Here is a 17,885-nt window from a genome sequence, read left to right as displayed (position 1 = left end):
AAACCCTTTTCAGGTCAGTATTAGGGGTGAACGATGTTGGAAAATCTAGCATTGCAATTTTTTTTTTTTTTGTGCAATAAATATTGCGATATGAATACAATTTCACCAAATGCCTTAATGGCTTTTTTCGGAAAGAATTTATAATGTTATGTTAGATCAATTGGGATGATTCTGCAGTGGGAGTGCATCCCCATAAAATCTAATAAGCAATCTATAAATAGCTTTTGACACACATTTTTGTTGCGGTCTGAGCTATTTGCGGTACATTACTGTATCTGCATGTGTTGTGAGTATTTTTATGCGTAACAATCTATAAATACAATCAAGAAAAAGATACAACAAAAATAAAGTGTTTTATCATTTCCTGACTCTAACAGTATTCAAGTACAGTAAATGAATGATAAAAATTAAAATAATTAAATACAATAAATTATTGTTAAAGCCACAAGTGGTACAATTTCCTATTCCTTAATGCTTTTAAAATCATTATACAATTCTAGGCATCAAAAACACAAGTAAATGAAACATTTAATACTCATTGCATATATTGCGATGTGTCTATTGCAAATCATCACATTGCGATATCGATGCTGAAACGATATATTGTGCAGCCCTAGTCAATATTATTAGCCCCCTTCGGCAATTTTGTAGAAATAAACATAGAAATATGTTGACAAAAATATCTCTGTTAAACCGAAATTGGGGAAAAAATATAAAAGAATAAAAAACATGAGGGCTAATAATTCTGAGCTCAACTGTATATATTAGCCACACTGATGTTTTTCACTTTCTTAAGAACTTTAAAGCAAATTTTTGAAAAAAAAATTTAAATATAACATAAGTATGGATAAAATATGAAACGTTTTTCCAAAACTAATAATTTTAGGTCCAAATCAAAAATAAATAGTCACTAACATGCAAAATATAAAATTGTACCATCAAGCAAACTCTCTCCCTTGATTCACATGCTGTTATTCACATGTCTGTCATAATGACCTGCATGATTGCACTCCAGGGGCGCCCCCAGTGTAAACTCTGACCACCCTTGTGACTACCCAGATATGATTTTGTTGTTGATATTAGTATTTTAAATGTACTTGCATAAATGTACAATATTTAAATAAATAAATAAATAAATAGCAGCCACTAAATTATAGTTAATTGACTGGTGCTACTGACATAGCTCATTCACTGCCTCTCCCCTTCCCCAATCGTCTTTGACAGCACGCACAAACCTTCAATAGACAGCAACAGCAATTCAATATTAACCTTAAGGTACATTAAAAGAAGAAGCTGCATTAATAATATTGTGGCTCAAAAAGGAATATGGATAAATTATATTATCATGTGTGTGTATAGTTATGCATTTAGTTAATTTGTTTGTTTTATTAATTCATTCATTAATCTTAATTAATTTTAGACAAGGCATATACCATATGCTATACAATAAAATTATGTGAAAAATAACTGAATATATATTTATATTAAAAAAGTGTTTTTAAACTAAATATAGATTTTCTTTATGGATAATCTTTTTTTATAATTTATAGATTTTTTAGGAATAAATTGCGATATTTCAAGAGTAATTAATTAAACGAATTAAAGCCACATTATTTCATTTACCAGAAACAAAAATAGAACATTACACTGAGTTTATTTTGTGTGTGTGCGTGCGTGCGTGCGTGCGTGCGTGCGTGCGCGTTCGCACCCCCAAGATTTTATGCAGCCACATTTGGCCACCCCTGAGAAAATTTTCTGGGGGCACCACTGTTGCACTCATATATAAATTATGTAAAAATATTACTGTGAACAACGTATTTTAAGACAACATGATTTAATGACAGAGCATATAATGAAACGATGGACATATTATTTTGTCCATACAATATTTATTGTCGCTTCGCACAGCCCTAGTATGATGCAGATTCAAGCCTGTTTCTACCTTCACATAAGAAAGAATGTTAATTGTGGCTTTTCTTCTATACAAACAGGGTTTTATATCTCACAATTATGACTTAATAACCCACAGATGGAGCTTTATGAGCTAACTTCACATAATCTCTTCACATCTTACAGTTGTGACTTTATTTCTCCAATTATGATTTTAAATCTCACAATATGACGTTTATATTTCTCAATATTGATTTTTATATCCCAATTTGACTTTATATCTGACAATATGGCTTCATCTTGTCTTGCAATTATGGTTTTATAACTCCAAATATGACTTGATATCTCACTGTTTCTTTATTACTTCCAATTATGAATTTATGTATGATAGAATTGACATTCTATAGCACAGTATGGACTCTATGTTGAAACATATTACATTTATATCACAATTATTACTTTATTAAATCTGTCTCACTTTGTCTTACAATATGATTTTAGCTCTCAGTCTGGATATATACAGTCTTTTTATTTCCCAGCTGTGGCTGGAAGCGTAAACACAAGCTGGATAAGTTGGCGGTTCATTACTCTGTAGCGACCCCTGATCAATAAAGAGACTAAGCCAGAAAGAAAAGAAATGATAAATGAATGAATGAATGGACGAATGAATGAATGAATGAATGAATGAGAATAGTCTTTTTATCTTACATTTAGGACATAATAGTTTTGCATTTTTTTACTTGACATGTTTGATTTTTATTTTTCCCAAAATGACTTTATATATCCTAATATTGACTTAGTATCTCACTATGGACTCACACAGCCTGGACATTAAATCTCCCAATATTGACTTTATATCCCATAATATGACTTTGTTACCCTATATGACCTCACATTTCTCAATATTGACTTTATATCTCACAGTTGGGGCCTTATATATCATGATGGTATCACTTTATAACTTACAACGATGAATTTGTCCAGTTATAACTCACATAGATATTATAATATGACTTTATTTCCCTTTTTATTGCTGTAGATATCTCGATATAACATTTATATATCATAACTCTATATCTCCACAACTTTTCATCTACAAAACAATACAATATTTATTTATAAAGCACATTTAAAAACAACCAAGGCTGACCAAAGTGCTGTACATAGGAGTACTAAAGTCAGAGAAGAAAGCAGAAAAAAAAAAAAGCAAATAAAAGCGATAAAACAGTGATCAACGAGTATTAAAAGCCAGAGAAAATGGATGGGTCTTTAAAAGAGACTTAAACACAGAAATGATGGGAGAAAGTCTAATGTGAATTGGTAGAGTGTTCCAGAGTTTAGGACCAGCAACAGCAAAGCACGATCACCTTGTTTTTTAAAGGTGTGTGTAACAGGTATGAAAATTATAATTGGATTAAGGTATAGAATTACACAAAATATGTATTTTATCTAATGTGTTAGTAAGTGTACCTGAGGTGTTTGTTAGTGTGTGTCTTTTCCTTTAAATTTCTAAGAGAGCTCACGCTGTCTAATTTCCTGTTTTGCGCCCGCCTCTTCCCTTTCTGCACTGACTATGCATGGGATAGGTGGGTGTCTGCTAAGCTCCAATTAATCTTTAATCATCTTTACTTTATGGATAACTTTTAAAGCTAGTTTTCATGTTTAAATAATATTTATACCTTTATTTTTCACATATATTTCATTATTTTTGTGTTATCACTTAAATTGAGGTTTTGATTGACTTTAGCCTAACTGAAGCATGTGAACGCTAAATGCATTGCACTTTACTTTTAACAGAAAAGCTGTAAGGGCGAAGACACACTGTAAAAGCTGTGCTTTTTGATTTATTCTCAGGTATGTTTTGTCACTTTGTTAATATTGTTTGGAGTTTTGTTCTATCTTTCTCTTCATCTCTTCCCGTTCTGCACTGACTATGCATGGGAGAGAAAAGCTGTAAGGGCGAAGACACACTGTAAAAGCTGTGCTTTTTGATTTATTCTCAGTGAGTAAAGAGCCGTCACAACTGCAGATCTCCGACTGGTTATTCCTTAATAAAGCAAAGAAAACACAACGCAGAACCGGTTACACGTGTTCTGGGCACGGTGAGTAAATTGAGCTCAATGATCGAGAGGGGGTATACGGACAAAGCAAGTCTGTAAGGTTCTGAGGATCAAGATTATTGACGGCTTTGTAAATAAATAATACAATTTTAAAATCAATTCTGTATTTAATGGGTAACCAGTAAGTTACCGACTCATACTTAAGGGTGCCAGAGAGTAGTCTAGCAGCAGCAGACGAGAGAGAAACAAGACTGTGAAATACCAAAATAGAGAGAGTTACAGTAATCCATGTTGTAATGAAGGCATGAATCACTGTGTGGAAATTTCTCTGGGATAAAAATGCTTGACTTTAGACAGTTGTCTGAGGTGGAATTGTTGATTTTGTCATATTTTATGAGTATGACTAATATCTCAAATTAGAATATTTTATTATTTATTTATTATTTTCTTAATTTCACTTTACCACTGTATTATTTCCACAAATCTATGTTTTTCTTTGGTGTTTTTTTTTTTTTTTTTCTCAGAGGTGGCTCATTCAATGTAAGTCCATGACAAATCACAAGTCTGACCACTTAGAAAATCAACAACACACTTCTCCTCAACAGAGCACATGGTTTGAGGTGTTATTCATTTATGTAGCACAAACAGTGTGGGATGAATTACTCATTAAACTTTGATACTTGAGAATTAACAACTTCAATTAGCGCCACTAATGAATCGCTCTCTTCGTTTAGATATTTGTCTGAAATTTGGCCTCAGTCAACTTTGTGAAACAACTTAGCACAACACGAGCCGGAAATGACCTTTCCGTGGATTTATGCAGGGAATGCTGAATAGATAATAACAATCTTTATTTGATATGTCTGAAAAGTTTAAAGTGATTCATTTTGACCTTCTTAGTTACACTCAAATCTCAAACTCTAACTGTTTTTTCCTCTGTTGACCACAAAGAAGATATTTTTAAGAATGTTGCAAGACAGTAGACACTGGACACTAGATTATTCAGTCATTCATTTATTTATTTTACTTTGGCTTATTCTGTATTTCAAAGGCCACCCCAGCGGAATGTACCGCCAACTATTCTCAGATGTTTTACGTAGAATCCAGCCTCAACTCATATCTGAAAAACACCCATACACTCGGATTCACACACGCATTCATACACTACGGCCAATTTAGTTTATTCAATTTACCTATAGCACATGTCTTCAGACTGTGGGGCAAACCGGAACACACAGAGAAAACCCATGCAAACACGCCGAGAACATGCAAACCCCACACAGAAATCCAATTAGCTCAGCTGGGACTCGAACCACCAACCTTCTTGCTGTGAGGCAACAGTGCTAACCACTGAGCCACCCTAATGTAGATTAAAAGATTCAAAAACTGTTTGGGAATCCCAAAATTACACTAGACTTTCATCTATAAACCAAGAAAAATGAAGACGAGTTTAATGTAATTTCACACGAGGACAACTTGACAAAATCACGGTAGACTGAAACATTACAACAAGCCTGGTCTTGTTATCAAATCACAACCGCCAGTGCGCAAATGTGTCAAACGAGTCGCGAAAGAATGATGTGAAAATAGCTCCATCACGCCAAATCCTCCGAGTAGGAATTGAAGTATTCCCTCAGCTCAACATGAATAAATTAACACGTTTAAACAGACGTGAGGAAAAAGACCAGCTGCTCATTCCTGTGATCTCTTTTGCGCCAACTCCCTTTAGAAAACTTGTATTGTGTGAGTTTCGCCTGCTAAAAGACGGTTTAGCCACCTTTTTCCTACACCCTGTGATGCTTTGTGTGAATTATGGGAGTAACTTCCGTTAAACTGTAAAAATTAGTACAGTGAGGTGCCATTATTCTCCTCACAGTTCATAAGTTGGAAATTAAATCGCAACTTATTTACTTTCACCAGACCATGAGTAACCCAAAAAACTCTAAAGTAGTCTTTCCACAGCGTTATTACTGATGTGTTTAATATTATGAAATACAAAGAGAAAATAATCCAAAGGAACAAAATAGAGTAAACTCCAAAACAGCTTTGTCCACATAATGGGAATGTGTCATTATAGCCTGGGTAGGGTTGCACCAGCTGATAGTAAGTTCTTTCTTAATCTGGAACGGAAATTGGCTAGGGGCTTTGTAACTACTAGCTAGGCATAGGCCTGTTTAAAATTCTGACAGTATAATGAGTTTGTATAACAATATCACGGTTTCACAATGATTACTGCTCTAAAATATATTCATTTTAAATGTTGGGGTAAAAAAAGAACTTTTTCCCCCTTTGGACATAATATGTTTTATTTTGAGAAACATTTAAAATATTTTGGAACAGTAAACAGCAGCAGGCACAGGACATCAACATGACGTCAGATTGACGTTGTACTCCAATGGGGGATGTTGCATTTTGTTTGGAATTGAAAATCGGGTTGACATCAGAACCCGACGTCCAACCTAAAATCAACCAAATATCAATGATGTTACAGCTTGATGATGTGTGGATGTTACCACTATGCCGTCTATCAAACGTTTGATTTTGGTTTCCATATCTGATGAATAAATGTCAATATCTGATATTGGCTCAACATTTGATTTTGGTCACTTTCCAACACAACCTAAAATCAACCAAATATCAACGTCTAATGATGTTACAGCTTGATGTGTGGATGTTACCAGTATGAGGACTACCAGATGTTGGAATTTGGTTGCCATGCCTGACAAATAAATGTCAGTATTTGACGTCAATATGACATTGGTTTGAGATGTTGCCTTTACGTTGGATTTTGGTTTCTTTGTAAGACAACCTAAAATCAATGTTGTTATTGGACATCAAAATAAAGTTGTCCTTAGACGGTGGTTAGACATCGAATTTTGATCACATGAAGTCACCACCAACATCTAACCTAATATTTATGTGGTATGATGTTGTGTCAGGCTAAATAATTCAAATAAATCATTGAATCAATGATTCTGCTGTCTTCATTTGTTTCAAAAACAGATTTCTGTACAAAATTTAAAATGGAACCTTTGGAGGTGGAGGAGTTCAAGTGGATCCAGGTGGAGGAGTTTTGTTGACGGGTGAGGGAAGGATGGAGCGTAAGACTGACAGGCGGATTGGTGAAGCGACAGCAGTAATGCCAACCCAAGGTCATTCTGAAAACGTAGTCCTACGGACATTTCTGGAGACCGCGATTTACGTGGCCGGAGGTAGGTATGGCTGCATTAAATTTTTTTAAGCGAACTGTTCGCGCTCGCCGGCTGACAGCTCACCTCTGTGTGGAGGGCTTTCACGCTGCAACTAATTTGTCCGGTTAGCTCGTTGTATACATCGGCGGAGCGGAGAAGAAGGGTTCCAGAAATCAGGTAGGACAAAATTAGAATCCAAAAAATAAAATGAAGAGTTCATAACAGGGTAAGTATGTGGTAAAATCCGAAAACGAGGTCAAAATTAGACAAGGGCTTTTCTTTTTCTGGACGGCTTTTGTAAATCGATGCTTGGGTTTCAGGAAGCAAGTGAGCGGGCGGGCGGTCCAAGGACGGGTCAATCGGTAAAACCGTTTGGGTTTAGGGAAGTAGGAGTGTGGGTCGGCCGATTGGCCGGTTGCCCAGTCAGTTGGACAGACGGTCGCTCGAAAACAGCACGGGTGTGAACAGCAGATTTGCAAAAACAAAAACTGCAAAAAATACGTACCTCCCAGGACGTATTTTGCGGTCTCCAGAAACGTCCGCGGGACTACGTTTCCAGAATGAGCCTGGGTGAAGTAATGCGGAGATATACTGGTCCTTTGTGGTAAAGAAGGAGCTGAGCCGAAAGGCAAAACTCTCAATTTAGTGGTCAATCTACGTTCCTACTCTCACCTATAGTCTTGAGCTTTGGGTCATGACCGAAAGGACAAGATCTCAGATACAAGCGGCTGAAATAAGTTTCCTTCGTAAGGTGGCTGGGCACACCCTTACGGATAGGGTGAGGAGCTCTGAGCCGCTGCTCCTCCACATCGAAAGTAGTCAGCTGAGGTGGCTCGGGCATCTGTTTCGGATGCCTCCCGGACGCCTACCTAAGGAGCTGTTCCATGCATGTCCCACTGCGAGGAGGTCTTTTGGAAGACCCAGGACATGCTGGAGGTACTATGTCTCTCGGCTGGCCTGGGAACGCCTCGGCATCCCCCCGGAAGAGCTGGAAGAAGTGTCTGCAGAGAAGGAAGCCTGGGGTTCTCTTCTAAGACTGCTGCCCCTGCGACCCGGAAAAGTGCTATAAAATGAATGAGTAAATCTTTGGAGATCTTTTCTGCTGGTGATACTGTTGTCCTAAAAACAACAACAAAAAGTAAATAAAAAAGCTTTCACATACCTGAGGAACAGTTTAGCAGAAAATATTGGCAGCGGTTAACCTTAAAAACTGTTATCGTCCCATATCTACTACTAGCTAGTTTGTAACTAGATTTGTTCTCACTTCAATTGTACCACATGCTGTTAAGGCAAACCATAGTTAGTAAATTGTAAGCTATCCGTAAAGGCATGCTCACTTAATGAGGTAAAATCCAATAAAAAGCATTTAAATCATTGAACTGCTTTAAAATTCAGCAACTAATGCATCTATATATAATCTTGCTATGAGAATTAAATTATAAATTACATTTTTATAGAACATTAAATTAGTCAGTCACTAATAACAGATGATGCACATGCCTGCATCACTAACTGTGAATGCACGCGTAATACACATGGAGTAATCCAAACATTAAACTTAAATTTCTTTATTTCCTATATAAAAGAAAAAAGAGCAGGAAGAAAAACTCAGTCATGAAGAAATTCTTGTTTGATTGATGGATACAATTCTCACAAAATACTCCTTAAAAGAAAATTAAACTTCTTTCATAAACTGAAAAAAAAATATGCGAGATGGAAGGAAAATGAGGTTGTGAGTAGAGGAAGATCATTCTTCATTATTGTCGTGAGATTCTTGTAATGTAAACTAATCTCGCTGTCATCTCTCTTCTTCCGTTATACATGCGGGGATGCTGCGGTAATTTAGTTGCAACATATTGTAGAGTTACATTTAAACTAAGTTCAGTGGTGCAACACAAAAATATTTAGTAATGTGTAAGTTGTAACTTAATGTCCCTTTAAGTAAAAAAATAGGCTACGTTTTAACTTGCACACTGCTAGTGCAACCGGCCCCAGATCCCATTGATCTCTATAGGTTTACTGCATTGTATTTACACTGACTTGAAATAAATTGTAAGAGTTCACATTTCACATAAGGGAGAACATTATATAGGAAAATGTTTTCTTACAGCAGCTTGTTAAAACGTTGTCTCTTTTAGTTGAGCATATTCGTTTATTTGATCTGCTCAACTTATCTAGCTCTACTTCAGCATTGGAGACAGAATATTATGGAATGCATATTTTCAGCTTCTCAGACACACAGTTAAGGTATTTACATATTAGTCCATTTATTCTGAGTGTTTGTAATACGTTTTTTCAAAACCTATTTCTATGAAACTGTGTGCTTTTTTTGTATCACTGTGATGTTATGTAGTGTATAAGAACAAACAGAACTCTTAATGTTTCCTGATGACTGGATAGCTCACAATTTACTATAATTTTTTGCAAATTTTTTTTTTATAGAATCCATCAAATATATAATCAGATTAAGTGTGACATCACGCGAAGTGGCTTCCGGGTAAAAAGCACTCTATAAAACTGTCTGGGGAGACTCACCAAATAATAATAAATGTTTACAAAGCCATGTAATACTTAAAATAACACATACACACACACACACACACACACACATATATATATATATATATATATATATATATTTATATATATTTATGCCTAATATCAGATGGCCAAAAAGTGATAAAATTTTAAAAGTCCAGACACTGTTGTGTACACCAGTGTTTCTCAGCTAGTGGGTCGGGAACATTTTCAGTGAGTCGCGGAGTGTGTGGTCAAAAAAACAAAAGTTTAATTTTTAACTTATTTTGACTTTTATTTTTAAATGCATGCACGACAACCCTACCGTTTGACTCTGAGATTTTTTTTTATTTAATTAGAGCAACAAATATGTCAAAGTGCAAGTACGACCCTGAATATGTAAAGTATGGATTTACATATGTTGATGACAAAAAAGCCTCAGTATGTCATGTGTAGGTATGTGTGTCATAAGTCATGGTAACTTAATCTTTCCTTCCCATAACCACAGTATTTGTCATTTTTACTTTGTAATATTTCTATAATTTGAAACATTTTGTTGAATGACAGCAATGAAATATTGTTTATTTGTAAGTCTTTGTGATTTTCTTATGATTTATCTACTTGTGTATGTTAACAAATAAATACAAATTAATTATAATTTGTATTGTAGTTCCTAAAAATTTGGGTCGCGGCTTGATGACCATGTAAAAATTTGGGTCCCATGGCCAAACCAGTTGAGAACCCCTGGTGTACACCATTTTTTTTTATAAAATTCACTTAAATGTGTGATAAGACTAAAAAGACCATGGTCATAAACAAATGTTTTCTTAATACAAATGAGTAGCATCTTGGACCTGGTAACACTATTCCATATGTCACCGATACCTCACGACTTAACAAGCAGATTAAAAAGGCAGGTGGCAAAAGGGGTGGATATTAACGCCGAAACCTTCTCAGAAACCCTTCATAACATGAAAGCAAATGATTATGTACAGTTTTAAAGTATCACCGTGGCGTAATGTAGTGTATAAAAACAAACAGATCTCTTTGTGTTTCCTGACGACTGGATACCTCATATCCTTATCATTTACTGTGATTTGTTGCAGATTTTTTAATGGAATCAAACCCACATGGAAAGAACCTATGAGGGTATGCGCATATATGAAACCTATATGCAGTATATATGCACATATATGATAATATATGTGCTGCATATGTGTATATACGCCACATGTAAGCAAAATTGAGGTGCATTTATGTGCATATACAGGCCATATAGGTCTTCTGAATTGTTTCTTTATATCCACATACAGTATAAGCCCTATATGTACATACGTCTCCTATATAGCTCATATCTCATTTGGCGTCTTAAATTCAAGATGCCTAGCTCATATTTTTCTATTATCAAGACAATAACTAAGAAATAACAAAAAAAAAAAGATGTATGTGCGAATTGGAATGTTGTGGACTCTAATATGGCAAATAAATGAGAGGAGATGGAAAGCTATACACGTTGTCCTGAAACATTTACAATGTTAATTATTTTTAGTGTGAAGATAGTGGAAAAGAAGGAATAGTATAATGGTTTGTTTTTTATTTAATTTTTTTCTTCTGTTTGTTATTTGTCTTATTTTCGTTCTTGAACTATATATTTTTCTTGAAGGCTATTATTTGATTGTTCTTAAGCAAAAAAAAAAATTATAAGGTTCTCTCTGCGTTCTGAATGATTTTGAGATATTGAGCTTAAAAGTTTTTGCATTCTGTAGCAAACAGTGTGTGTAACATCAGTTTTTTACATAACAAGTATTAAAATGTAAACAACTTATAAAAAAATCCCATATTGTAAAGAAGTTTATTTTTAAGTTTATTTAATAAGAATATGTCAATAACTCAATTTTGAAAAAAAATGTCTTACATGGGCTTATATTTATATTGTCTAATAGATGGATTTTAACAAATTTACTAATATATAGGTAAATATATAGGTTAACATACGTGCATATTTTATATATCACATATATTAAAACCTATATTAAAACATATATGTTTATATAGGTTATTTCCATTTGGGAATCCATAATTGAAAACCCAGGTGGTAAGAGGGGTGGAGAATAGCGCCAAAACTTTCTCGGAAACTCTTCATAACATAAAATCAAATGATTACAGTTTTCACAGTGACATTATGTAGTGTATAAAAACAAACAGACCTCTTAGTTTTTCCTGACGACTAGATACCTCAGTGTTGACCGTTAGATATGCGACTGAAAATGTTTTCAAAGTCTTCCCGCCCTGCCCTACCGGTTGCCCGGCAACCCCGTGAGTATTTCTGCATTTGGCTCTTTAAACGCGCCGCGGTGAAGCACCTGAGAGAAATCAACAGTCCTCAGGGCTGTTCTGCTGCCGGGAGCCTCGCGCCGTCTCATTATGTATCTTTCCCTCTCTCTCTAACCTACTATTCTCACTTATTTCCATGTGCAATATTATGTGTGTCCCTGAGGACACGTACGGGCAAATATAACTCGAAACCTGGTATTGTTTTACAAAACTGTTACTCGTCTAGACCACCTAATAGTCAGTGTGTGTTAACGCTTAATCAGCTGTTATGAATTAAAACGTGTTATGCTTGACATTATCGTTTTAATTTAGTGGCTGTATTCAGATCTGCATTATAACGATGCTAACTCTTAATACTGCTTTTTTGTTAAATAGTAAAATATTTTGGAAAATATGTCTCATCAGGACTCACAATTAATTCTTTAATGGATTACAAGCAAAATAGAGATTATTAATGTGAATGGGTTGTCTGCTGTGTGTTTAATCAAAAAAGATTGTGTTGAACAGTGCCAACTTCAACCAAAAAAAAAAAGACAAATGATCAACCATTAAATCTGTAATTATGTATTTTGTCATGTTGAAGTTTAGATAACAGAGAAAAAAAATCAGTTAGTGTAAATACTGATGGAGTTCGCTAGATTAATTTGAAAATTAAATTAAAAACATTTTCCATTCGAGAGATAACAATCGTGTTTGAAAGGCTCTGTAAATGAATGCAGCTGCTTTTTGTATTCTCCGTAATCGTAAACGCAATATGTGCAGTATTTGTCCGCCAGATAAACTGTGAGCACTCTTGCCCTAATGGCATTAGCTTCAGCGCAATAACAAATAATGAAAACAATATTTCCTGCGCCTCTTTGAGGCTCCTTATTTATTTGAAGATTATCTTTATATGAAACATAAACCCTTTTTTATGAATTCGCTTTCAAGAGTTTGTCAAGGAAACTTGGACGGAATGAGAGAGTTGACGACAACCTCCACATACATCTCTTATGCTAATTTTGCTCTTAGGAAATGCTTGTACATGTCAGCATGTGTCTGTGGGTTGTGTTTGGTGTAGCTGTGTGGGAAACGGAGCCCCTTTTGAGGAAGAATCGCTATTGATCGTGTACAGTCCATCTACAAGAGAGGCGTCCCTGATTGAGGCTCTTGAAGGGACATTTGCACTATATTACGTTCGATTTCTCTAGAGTGCCAGTCGGCCTATTGTGCTCTTTTCTGCCGGCAGTAAAATCAATTAAAAGCGTCAGTGGAGACGACCTGCAACTTGGCAACAAAGGGCCTAAAAAAGAAAAGAGTACATATAGATAGCATTGATTAAAGTGCAGAGAGATAAGTTCACATGCTGCGACTATAGCTAATAAACAGTGCGAGCCGTGATTTCTAAAATGTCCTACTAGTTGACATTTGACTTGCTGCAGAAAGCACTAAGAGCTAAATTGTTTAGTGTTTGCTTTACTAAAAACAGCCAGTATGATGGTAGCTTGTTGTGAGAATATCTTTCCTTCTATGCTCCTAACTCTCGCTTAAATGATACAATAATAAAATACAATTTTGTTATAGTAAAGGTGTAGAACATTTTTTTATTTATTTTTTGTAGTAGTAGTTGTAGACTATTGGTTGAATTAACACAAAATGTTCCAGTAAAGCTATTTATTTATTATTTTATTTTTATTTTTTTGAAGATTGATTGATTGATTGATCATCATGTTTTTAGGTTATAATTGTTTAACCATAAAACAACACTATTAAATAATTTAAAAAGACAACACAGGCTCATTCGGAAAACGCAGCCCTAGTATATACAGTTGAAGTCATAATTATTAGCCCCCCTGTTTATTTTTTTCCCCCAATTTCTGTTTAATGGAAAGAAGTTTTTTTTTTCAGCACATTTCTAAACATAATAGTTTTAATAACTTATCTTTAATAACTGTTTCATTTTATCTTTGCCTGAATGACAGTAAATAATATTTGACTAGATAGTTTTTCAAGACCCTTCTATACAGCTAAAAGTGACATTTAAAGGATTAACTAGGTTAATTAGGTTAACTAAGCAGGTTAGGGTAATTTAGGCAAGTTATTGTATAACGATGGTTTGTTCTGTAGACTATCGAAAAATATATAGCTTAAAGGGGCTAATAATTTTGTCCTTAAAATGGTGTTTAAAAAATTTAAAACTGCTTTTATTCTAGCCGAAATACAACAAATAAGACTTTCTCCAGAAGAAAAAAACATTATCAGGCATACTGTGAAAATTTCCTTAATCTGTTAAGCATCATTTGGGAAATATTTTTAAAATAAAAACAAATTCAAAGCGGGGCTAATAATTCTGACTACAACGGTAGCTTTCTGGAGCTGCTTTGTTTCTAGAAGTAACCAAAGAAACGCTATTATTCCTGCCGTTTACTAATTGATTTAACATTTTAATTCAACTGTTTTGTTGCAACACGGGCTCATTCTAAAAAACGTATCCTTTTATACATTTTTGGAGAGCACGAATTATGTAGCCATTAGTACCTATGGCTGCATTTTGTATTTTACACAAGTGTTACGGGTCGGTATGATGCTGTACCTTTTTGCGATTACCCACTGTGATTACCAGGCTGGGTCAGTCGATCATTCAGTTAGTCAGTCAGTTAGTCGATATCGGCCTCTGGTGGATTTGTGCAAGAAGAGCAGGTGTGAATGGCATACACAGCGGCCTTTGGTGGATTCATAAAAAAAACTCAAAAAAAAAAAAAAAATGTACCTCCTGGGACATATTTGGCGATCTCTAGAAATGTATATAGGGGTACATTTTCAGAATGAGCCTGGGTTTTGAAAAGATAATAGGGTATTTTAAACATAAAATCAAATCATGAGAATGTTTCATGGTGGTCAGTTTTAAATGGTTTAAAAATAACTTACACAGAACATTCCCTATAAGCATTTCAGTTTATTTATTGTAACCATAAAATGATGTTTCCGGAAGGTTTATTTTATTTATTTTTTTTGTAGGTTATAATTTCACTACTTAAACAAATTCAATTAAAAATAACATTTTTAATTAAGCCTACTTATTTCTTTTAACTCTGTATTTGAAATGAACACCAAATAATTCCTCACAAGCTATGCTAGCAGTCAATTAACCATTTTAGCCAGTAATGATTCCTCTTGAAGTATTCGTGTTAGCAAAATGACATCTTAAAATAAACAACATCTGACAGATTCATTATTCAGTTGTCACCTCTCTTCAAAAACCTCTCTCCTAAGGTAACATTTGCTCGGCCTGGAGAATTGAGATGAAAAACATCACTAGTCAGCTGACGCGAGCGACTGTTAACAACGCTAACACCAATTACTCACACCTGAGAGTCAAAAAGAAACGGGGAACAACAAAAAATTTGTGATTGACTGCTCGAGGGACTGGACACTAATGAAACAATCTCTCCCTTCCTAGTTCGCGCTGACAGGCGGAGAAATGGAAGTGAAAAAGAAGACACCAAATTACCAGGCGGCTTTATCTGCGCACTTCCAGGTTGGGTGTGATTGTACATTATGTGGCGTAATGATCATGACCGCAGGTGCGTCTTTATATGCTAAAGTGTCTCCGTCTTTTATAACCAGGTCTTCGTGGTCGGATGAGTGACTTTTATCCGGCAATCAGCTCGAAAGATGAAGAAAATGGCATTTTTTAACAGCCTGAGCTACAATTTGAGGGATGCAGCGAGAGGTTTGGATGTTCTGTATGGATGCGACAGAGGCAGGTATTATTACAGGCTCGAAATGCTGTTCGGATAAGAAAAGAATTTGTCTGAGTAGTTCATTTTTTGCTTGGTGTAATCACTATTTCTCTGAATAAATTGCAGTTCTCAGACAACACGCATATTAAATGCCCATAGTCATTCACTTGAGTGTCTGATGCATATAACACTCAAAACTGAAGCTTACTAAGTATTTTTTTAAAGATTGATATCTAATTTTTTTTTGTTATAAACAGCTGTTCTCTGTATTTAATAAGTGTGAAAAGTAAAAATAAATCATAATTGGTTAGCAAAAGTTAGTCTGTGGTTATGCTAGCACAAATTAACTATGCTAATTAATTGTAAATCTAGTTAATTTTCACAGAGATACATTTTCTATTTAAGCTAAATGTTTCTTTAAACTCTATTGCAATTAAAGAGTAAATATTTACCCTACAAACTGCAATAGCTAGCTGTTTGTTAGCTGCTTAGGGTGCCCTGCTGACGATTTACATGCTAGCAAAAATGCTAGTCAAACGAAAAGTAGTTAAATATGTTCCGAATGGCTTCTTTAACTTTAATTACTCATGATTTATTCAGCTTCACACTGTTGTTGCTGTTTTCGGATAGATTGCAATCCTTAGCTTTAATTTATCAGCTGTTTTTTTACCATTTGAAGCCAATTTGTATGATTTAGCAGGGTTATATTTGTGAATAGCCAAAAAATGAATAGAATTTGCTCACACCAAAAACCACTTAACAAAATAAAATTATATTAAAGGTTAAAATTAAGTTAAAATAAAATAAAGATTGTGCTCCATGAAGATATTTTATACATTTTTTATTGTAAATATTTTTTTAATTAGTAATGTGTATCGTTTGTGCATTTCTTTGATTAGTAATGTAAATTAAATTTTGATTACTTTAAAAGTAATTTTCTTAGTTTTTTTTTTTTAACTTTCTAAAAATTTTGTTTGTTGCTGCATATATTACAATCCTTAACTTCAATTTATCATCCAGATTATTTACCATTAAAAACCAGTGTGTTTTAGCACGTTTATACTTATAAATCAGAATCAGTTTTATTGCCAAGTGTGCTTCACATACACAAGGAATTTGTTTTGGCTATAGAAGCTTCCAGTGTACATAAAGTGACAAGTGACAACACAAAAAATTAAAAATAAAATAAAAAATGAAACACAATAAACATTAAACGGAGATGCAGTTAGTAAAAAAAAAAAAAAATAAATCTGGATGTTGAAAATGGACATCAATGCATTGTATCAATTATCAATTTTGCTTTGACACCAAAAATCATTACACTATTAAATAAATAACTGTTAAAAATATTGGTTGGTTTGTCTGTGGCAATAGCCTAGTGAAGTGCACCCACATAAAGCACCATAGTGCTTACAGCGACCCAAGTTCGATTCCCGGCTCGAGATCCTATGCTGATCCTTCCCCTCTCTCTGCTCCCAATACTTTTTTTTGTCTGTCCTCCACTATCCAATCTCAATAAAAAGGTGAAAAAGCTCTGAAGCAATTTTAAAATATTGGTTGCCTTATTTTTTTTAAGCTGAATTAAATTAACCTTATGAGTCCATTGAACTTGAGTCCATTGATATTATGTTTAACTGATTTAAAACAACTTGCGGAACTTTTAAAATTAAGTTAGAACATGATTAACTTAGTTTATTAAGTTACAATAAACTAAAAACCTATGTTATTATGACTAATTGATCATATAATCTTTTACAGTGTATATCAAAATGTCATTTTTGATTAGTAATGTGTATCGTTTGTACATTTTTTTATTAGTAAAAAGAATTTAATTGAATTTTGACAACATTCTCAAAATGTAGATTTTTTTTTTTTAACCCTCGGATTGCAAATTTTCTAATAGTTGTACTTCAAGCCAAATATTGTCCTATTATAACAAACCATAGATCACCATAGAAAGCTTATTCATTCAGCATGATCTATAAATATCAGTTTCCAAAACAAACTACTTTTTACTTGTGTTAAATCTTGTGTTATTATGAATCCAGTTTTTCAAAAGCCTGAGTAGCAGAACCTTTAAAATATCTGTTGTGTCAGGAGCTGTCCTTACCGACCTACTGTAAAACACAAACATCCAATTTTCTGAAGCCTCACGGTCGGCTCTCCAACAC

The 17,885-nt window shown here is 34.3% G+C and overlaps 1 long non-coding RNA gene across 2 annotated transcripts; it reads left to right on the top strand.

Moving 5' to 3' along the window:
* The first annotated feature begins 3,806 nt into the window (after positions 1-3,806).
* Positions 3,807-17,055, top strand: LOC141380193 (uncharacterized). 2 transcript variants are annotated; one of them, XR_012397825.1, is made up of 3 exons: positions 3,807-3,992; positions 15,432-15,509; positions 15,599-17,055. It is a non-coding gene; the product is annotated as an uncharacterized lncRNA (long non-coding RNA). The 2 variants fall into 2 exon arrangements; XR_012397826.1 differs by lacking the exon at positions 3,807-3,992 and adding an exon at positions 11,962-12,084.
* The last annotated feature ends 830 nt before the right edge of the window (positions 17,056-17,885 follow it).

This window comes from Danio rerio, chromosome 22 (assembly GCF_049306965.1).
Source record: "Danio rerio strain Tuebingen ecotype United States chromosome 22, GRCz12tu, whole genome shotgun sequence".
Lineage (NCBI taxonomy): Eukaryota > Metazoa > Chordata > Actinopteri > Cypriniformes > Danionidae > Danio > Danio rerio.
Note: the sequence above shows the minus strand (reverse complement) of the source record. Positions and strands in the feature narration are given on the sequence as shown.